Consider the following 7,891-nt stretch of genomic DNA (forward strand, 5'->3'; position numbering starts at 1 on the left):
ACTCCATAACACAATTTAAATGCCGGACGCTTGTGAATATTCCAACTCTGGCTTATGCAGACATAGTTAACAATACACCGGAATAGTGGCGGTTCCACCCTCCATTCAAATTTGGGGTACCAGAACATGCAACGTGTTATGGTACGCGTGCGTTGGAAGCACAAGGGGTGCGTGTTCCAGAGCCCCAAACTGAACCCAGGAGGGAACAATTCTTAATGATTGGGAATTGGAATGTCATAGGTAAAGAGCAGAAACAAGTGGAGGAGGCAAAACATTACCATCAAGTCATAATCACTGCCTCTTCTTCTGTAAGGTTCCTCGGTACCGTATATATATATATATGTAAGAGGAATGACCACTAAAGTGGACTCCTATACGCTAGAGATAGACGTCAAATCACCTTACCACAAAGTGTGTGTTCTCAAGAAAAAAACCCCTCAAACGCAAATATGTAAAAAAATAAGCAAGGCAAAAAAAAAATTTACAAAATAAAACGATTACCTACGTATCATGATTTCATTATTAATACTTGCAAAATGCAAAATGCAAGTATCTGTATATATATATATATATATATATATATTTCGGTGCGAATGGTTTTCTTATACGGTGCCGGATTTTACAATCTGTAAGGAATAATAATGGTATTTATATAAGCCTAAAACTTATAGCGATCACCGAGCAATGACTGAGAAAAATAATCTCATAATGGGGCATATAAGCTTTCGACGGAAAAAGTAGGTTTTCCTATCCGCATGTAACGGTAACACACTAAGTCGCATTAACAAAGCGATGTGGGTTCGTATCCCACGCGGATAGGAAAGCCTACTTTTTCCCGCCGAAGGCTTATGTGCCCCATTATTAGACTATTTTTCTTGCACGGTGATCGCTGATATAATACCATTAATATACATATACATACATACATACACACACACATACACACACACACTAGCGTCATTACAACCAGCCATCTAGGTTGCTATATATGCATTTTTGTACACACACACACGTGTGTGTGTGTATATACGTATACATAAATGCAGATATAGATATACATACGCATATATATATATATAAAAAATTTTCAGAATGAGATAAAAAACCAAGGCTGTGAAGATTTTAAAACAGTTATAAATAGGTCTTACAGCTGTTTCCAGGATATTTATTATATCCCTTCATCGGAGACGGTGTGAGAAAATGGTTACATAATAGTTAATTTAAATAAGATATGAATAGAGAGTGAAATGGAGGAATGAAAATATTGATATGCATAAACATCTGTATAAATATATATATATATATATATATATATATACATGTCTAATATATACATATATATACATCTTCACATATATATTTTCTTCTATTACTAAGCACTAACCTGTCCAACCACCTAATCTATATTCCTAAATTCTTCCTTCCATACTACTACCCCTCTCTCTGCCCCATCACTTAAACTCTATCACTACATTACTGACACTCCTTTACTTTTTATACCTCTCTCTCTCTATCACCCCATTCCTTCTATCTTTTTATACTCTAATACCTTTCTCTCTCTATCACCCTCATCTCCCCATTCCTACTTTCAAATTATCTTGACTGACCACTAACTGGTAAACTTTCCCTTGTTATCTCTCTCCTTGTTTTTCTTTTTTCCTTCTTTCTTTTCTTTATTCCTCTCTTCCTGTTTTTCTCTTTTTCTTCTCTTTTTTTCTCTTTTCTTTATTCCCCTCTTCCTGTTTTCGAGTTGACCTCACAAATACATTCCCTACTTTTAGGTCACTTTAAATAAAACCCTTATTCAATAGCACTGTGTACAAACTCTATATTTGGAATGACCAATTTTAGATACTATTGGATTTTATTCACAAGGTATATGTATTCCATTCTGCCTAAATAATGGACCTACAAATGCAGTATCCCTGCAAATCTCACATCTATTTTCATTCCTCCATTTCACTCTATTTCATATCTTATCTAACTTAACTATTGCTTAGCCATTTTCTCACACCGTCTCCGATGAAGGGATATAATAAATATCCTGGAAACAGCTGTAAGACTTATTTATAAATGTTTTATAATCTTCAGAGCCTCGGTTTGTATTTATTTCATTCTGAAAAAAGTGTTATATATGCACACGCTGATATATGACCTACGTTGGACTCCTTATTCGCATAATCACCGAACCTGGAGCTTAACTATGGTCTATCCATAGCACTTACTCAGCATTAGCTGACACCTTTGGACCTTACTGACACCATTACCTCTCATAACCTATATATGTATTGTCATATATATATATATTATATATATATATATATAATAATTGTCACATATTATATTTACAGATAAATTTCTCTATTTAAAATATCGAGGTCTCTTTCTTTTGTTATCTTACCGTTTTTATCAATATATATATATATAAATATATATATATATATGGGTTAGCCATATCGAAATGGCAAAAATACGTCAAGATGTGTTACCGCTACTGTATATAACTCACTTTGATATTTATCATTGTTTGATTTCACTTTTTCAATATCAGCGACAGTGGGCGCTGGAAAAAGTATAAGTATTTGTGAAGGAAATCTAATTCTCGGCGACAACTATGATTGTCACACGCTGACGAGAGGTCAATACCTCGAAACTCGAGTCCGTGTGTATCATAAGTTGAAGACGGGAAGGATGACTTCCCTTTGCAAATACTGACAGGACACAGAAAGTGTGTCTATGGCCAGCTGGAGGAGTGTGTCCTCCTGGGGCTAAAAACTACAGTAGCATCCACCCTTAGGGGTTAGCCATATTGAAATGGCAAAAATACGTCACGATGTGTTACCGCTACTGTATATAACTCACTTTGATATTTATCATTGTTTGATTTCACCTTTTCAATATCAGCGACAGTGGGCGCTGGAAAAAGTATAAGTATTTGTGAAGGAAATCTAATTCTCGGCGACAACTATGATTGTCACACGCTGACGAGAGGTCAATACCTCGAAACTCGAGTCCGTGTGTATCATAAGTTGAAGACGGGAAGGATGACTTCCCTTTGCAAATACTGACAGGACACAGAAAGTGTGTCTATGGCCAGCTGGAGGAGTGTGTCCTCCTGGGGCTAAAAACTACAGTAGCATCCACCCTTAGGGGTTAGCCATATTGAAATGGCAAAAATACGTCACTATATATATATATATATATAAATATATATATATATATATTTATATTGGAGATGTACTTGCATAGCAAGTGACTTGAACTGAGGTCGTGTGCTGAAACCATTGCAGCATGGAAGGTGTTTATAAGCCATACAGACAGACATATGTATATGTATGTATTTATCTATGCATGTATAAATACTTATTCATCTATATCTATATGTACATGATGTACATATATCTATTATATATACATGCACTTAACGAATAATGTATCTTGAAGATTTAACACTTTGATAAGATTCAGGTCCCTCCACTCTTCATTTTATTTTCCTCTTTCTCTTTCAGTAGTTCCAGTCTACCATGATATCACACAGTTGAATATACACCTATCGCACTAAAATGGCTCTGACATACGCAGCATGTATCCACACTTTTGACAGCCAAGACAAATTAACAAGGGAGCATATTAAATTATGTCCACCGACGTTTGAAATTCACCCCTACATCTTAAAATTTTAGTCAAATGTTTCAATGACCTGCACATCTGTTTAGGGTTGGGGGAAAAAGCTGCCAGTTCCGGTCTGATAGTGAGATATCGTGTGTCACCACGTTTTAAAAGGATTTTCACACGAACCGGGATACCGTTTTTGGTTCTTTGAATCTCACACATGATCCTCAACTCCGACAATAAAACTTTTATATTTATTGTTGAAGAAACTGTCCCTGGTCGTTCACGTTACTTTCTCTTTCAACAGTGTCGTTATCTCTAAAAGTGGAGGCGCAATGGCCCAGTGGTTAGGGCAGCGGACTCGCGGTCGTAGGATCGCGGTTTCGATTCCCAGACCGGGCATTGTGAGTGTTTATTGAGCGAAAACACCCAAAGCTTCACGAGGCTCCTGCAGGGGGTGGTGGTGAACCCTGCTGTACTCTTTCACCACAACTTTCTCTCACTCTTTCTTCCTGTTTCTGTTGTACCTGTATTTCAAAGGGCCAGTCTTGTCACACTCTGTGTCACGCTGAATCTCCTCGAGAACTACGTTAAGGGTACACGTGTCTGTGGAGTGCTCAGCCACTTGCACGTTAATTCCACGAGCAAGCTGTTCCGTTGATCGTATCAGCTGGGACCCTCATCGTCGTAACCGACGGAGTGCTCCTATCTCTAAAAGTTCCCTTTAGATCCTTCACTTCCCGTTATTATATTATTACTTCAAGAAAACCATGATTTAGTAGAACTATGAATAAAGGCATTCTAGTTGTGACCACCACGTCTTGTTTCAGACAGAGTGAAATTGTTATTTCTATCAGTAAAATCTCAACAACCCTCAAACACCTCCTCTACTTGTTTTTTATAGATTTCTCAACTAATTACATAATCCGATCATTTCTGGCATTTCATGTCGAAAGCTGTGTATTCATTTTCAATTTCTAGGGTTTTACCTGAAATTCTATCTAGAGTAGTCAATGGATTAAACAAAACTATGTGCTACGCTATCACTGTCCTTTGCAGCCCAACACCTCTCCGTGTTTAACATCACCACAGTACCTTAACTGGCTTTAGCAAAGTTTGATCTGTTGCAAACATTCAAAAATTCGTCCGTCCCTTTGTTTTCATTCCACTGTCCAGGGTGTACATTGAAGCCAGTGTGGAACAACCACAGTGAGTCATAGAAACAAATTTCTCCTTATGTATTTACCTTCAAGAGAGAGAGAGAGAGTGAGTGAGAGAGAGAGAGAGTGAGTGAGAGAGAGAGAGAGAGAGAGAGAGAGAGAGAGAGAGAGAAATCACTCCCAAAAGGAAGTTTTCATGATATGCTTGAATTGCCATGGTGAGATTTGTCAGGCTACTGAAACTGTCTAAACAAATTAAACAGGCTTTTACATAGTATTATAAGCTACCTTTTACAAGTTGTCACTTGAAATCATTAATAGTCTTAAAATACCTCCGCGTTGGCGGGATTTTAACTAATAACCTAAGAACAATAAATGAACATTTAGTCCATCGTTGTAATCACTCTCATATTCCATCACCTTGTAATGTGTCCTAACATTTACAAGGACGTAAGTTTTTCAGATGGAATAACTTTAGGTAGTACGTCGCTGGAATATTAACTCGGAACTCCAGGCACTTTATTCGATGCTCTATCGATTCGGCCGATTCATCGCCCTTCCATCAGCTTAGCATTGACTTCTAGCATTGGCACCATACCTAAAATATGGGGACGGTGTATGATGGGTTGAATAACCACAACCATACTATACTTTATGAAGCTCAGAAAGATTAGATATAATTGGACTCAGAACGGAGAGACACCTTAAGGCATTTTTTGTCTGACACTCTAGCGATTTTACCAACGCAACGCCTTCGTATAATAATAATAATAATAATAATAATAATAATAATAATAATAATAATAATAATGATGATGATGATGATTATTATTATTATTATTATTATATTATTATTATTATTATTATTATTATTATTAATATTATCATTATTTCATTTATTGGCCACCAGGGCCAATACAGTAGACATGGACAGAGGTTTTTTTGCACAAAACAACGAGTACAAAATTAAAACAATAAAAATAATATCAAACAAAAAGAATATAACAATGAAAGTTCTCCAGTAGGCGGGGTAACTACCTGGAGTTGACTCAGGTATCCCACCAATCCTGACCCACTTGACGCTTCGAGGGCATCCGGGAAGGGCACCGTTCTCCCTCTCAAATTCACTAGCCTACAGGCGCATTATTAGAGTAGGTCCACTCACACGGGTCATTTTCGCTACATTCACCCACCTTTTAACAAATGTACTGGGAGGCAGCACTCTCCCCGCCCTAATCTTCCTTTCCAAGTGAAAGTTGAAAAAAGTTGATGAAGGATTGGCCGAAAAGAAAAATGTTGGTCTTCAGTCCGTTCAACCTGGCCCACCGCTACTGCTATCAGACAAAGGAAAATTGCCTGCCCTTCTGGACCAGTGGAAGGCGGCGGATCGATCTTCGCTATGGGCTTCAGCTGATAGCCGGATCCATTTTACACATGATAACACTGTTCTGCATAACTCCAGAAGTTAGTAATGCAAGGACATTGGATGAGTGCGTGCAGAACGGTTTTGTCGGTCTGCGTGCATCTAGGGCAGGACCGTCTGACAGCATTTCCGTGCCTGTAGAATTTATCTCGAACCGGCAGTGCCCCCCGCTAGCACTGCTACGCAAGGGATTTCTGGAAGTTATTCTTCGTCTCCGCTTCGAAAGTCTTCCTGAACAAACTGGTCAGTTCGACTTCGTCAACCCCAAGCGTCTCTCCAAGTGCGTCAACGCTCTTTCCCTCCACTAACCCTTTATAGAACTCAAGAGTGGATGTTCCACTGAGCGCCTTGCCCGACTGTTAAAGAGCAGTGAGTTCCTGGCAACATTCCAGATGCCAGTCACCCTGCCTCGGTCTATTCTTTACCTATGACTGCAGCTCAGTCAAGGAGACGAGTTGGAGAAAGGCCAAATTGATAAACGGTGACCACAGCTGTTCACCGCTTAGGCAGAATATTTGGAGATCCTGCAGCCTCAGCCCACGTCTGCTCATCATTAGCCACGGCACACACAGCCCTCCGCGCAGAAGGTGTTGGCAGCAGATGGAGCTCTACTTGGCGAGGCTCGAACGGGGGCAAGATACGACCGTCAAGCGGTAGTAGAAGACGGATGTGATGAACGTATTCGCCACCTCCACCCGACCTTTTAAAGACAGCTTCCTCATAGCTCATTTCTGGATGAGACTGGCTACCCTATTCGTCACCTCGTATCAATTTTATCCACCTGGAGGTCTGCTCCGAACCAAACCCCAAGCAACTTTACCAGTCCGTCCGTCCAGCGCCTAATGACTCTGTTTGATGGCATAGACTTGCCTCTCCAGGTGCCGAGTTGTAAGCCCACCAACTTTCCTGGGTTAAGTTTTTCTCTCGTCAATTTTTCATATTTCTCCAATGATGTGCTGATCACCTCAATTTCTGAGGTGATCGACACCATCACGGTGATGTTGTCCGCATACGCCGACATAGCCCTCCTGCGTTCCGGTTCGTGCGGGATGCTCGAGTCAGTACGCACAGAAGGGAGGAGAGAGGGCACACTTGAGATCTGAAACGGTTCCGAGAGGTGGCCATTAACTTTGACCACCGAACAGATGCTGCTGTGCACTGCATCGATCCAACCCCTGAAGACGGGGCCAGCTACTTTTAGGACAGCCTCTAGATATTGATGGTCGACCATATCGAATGATTTCGATTGATCTACATTGATCAGCGCCTCACCGAAACCAGGCTTACACCCTACCCTTCCTATGATGTATTGCAGGAGATGGAGGCTGTCGTGTATGGATCTAGTCGTGGTTGCGCAGGTTTGTGCCTCTCCAACCAAATCCTCGACGACAAGCATCAACCTCTTTGCTAATACCTTGACCAAAATTTTAACCTCAGTGTTCCCGGCTCACAGAACTGGGAATACTCCGGTTCTGCTGTCAGTTGCAGTAGAGCGCTTCGAGGAAATCGGAGAACAAGTCTGGCATATTTACGTAAAGTTCATATGGAAGACCATCTAAACCGGTGAACTTATGTCTCGTACAGCCGACAAGGGCATCCTGAATTTTGGCTGAAGTTATCGGTCTTTCACAGCGTACAGCGTCGGCCATCGAGAGACGCGACAAGGGACTGAAGGTAGGGACTGAAGTCCGCCACC

Source organism: Octopus sinensis, linkage group LG5 (genome assembly GCF_006345805.1).
Source record: "Octopus sinensis linkage group LG5, ASM634580v1, whole genome shotgun sequence".
NCBI lineage: Eukaryota > Metazoa > Mollusca > Cephalopoda > Octopoda > Octopodidae > Octopus > Octopus sinensis.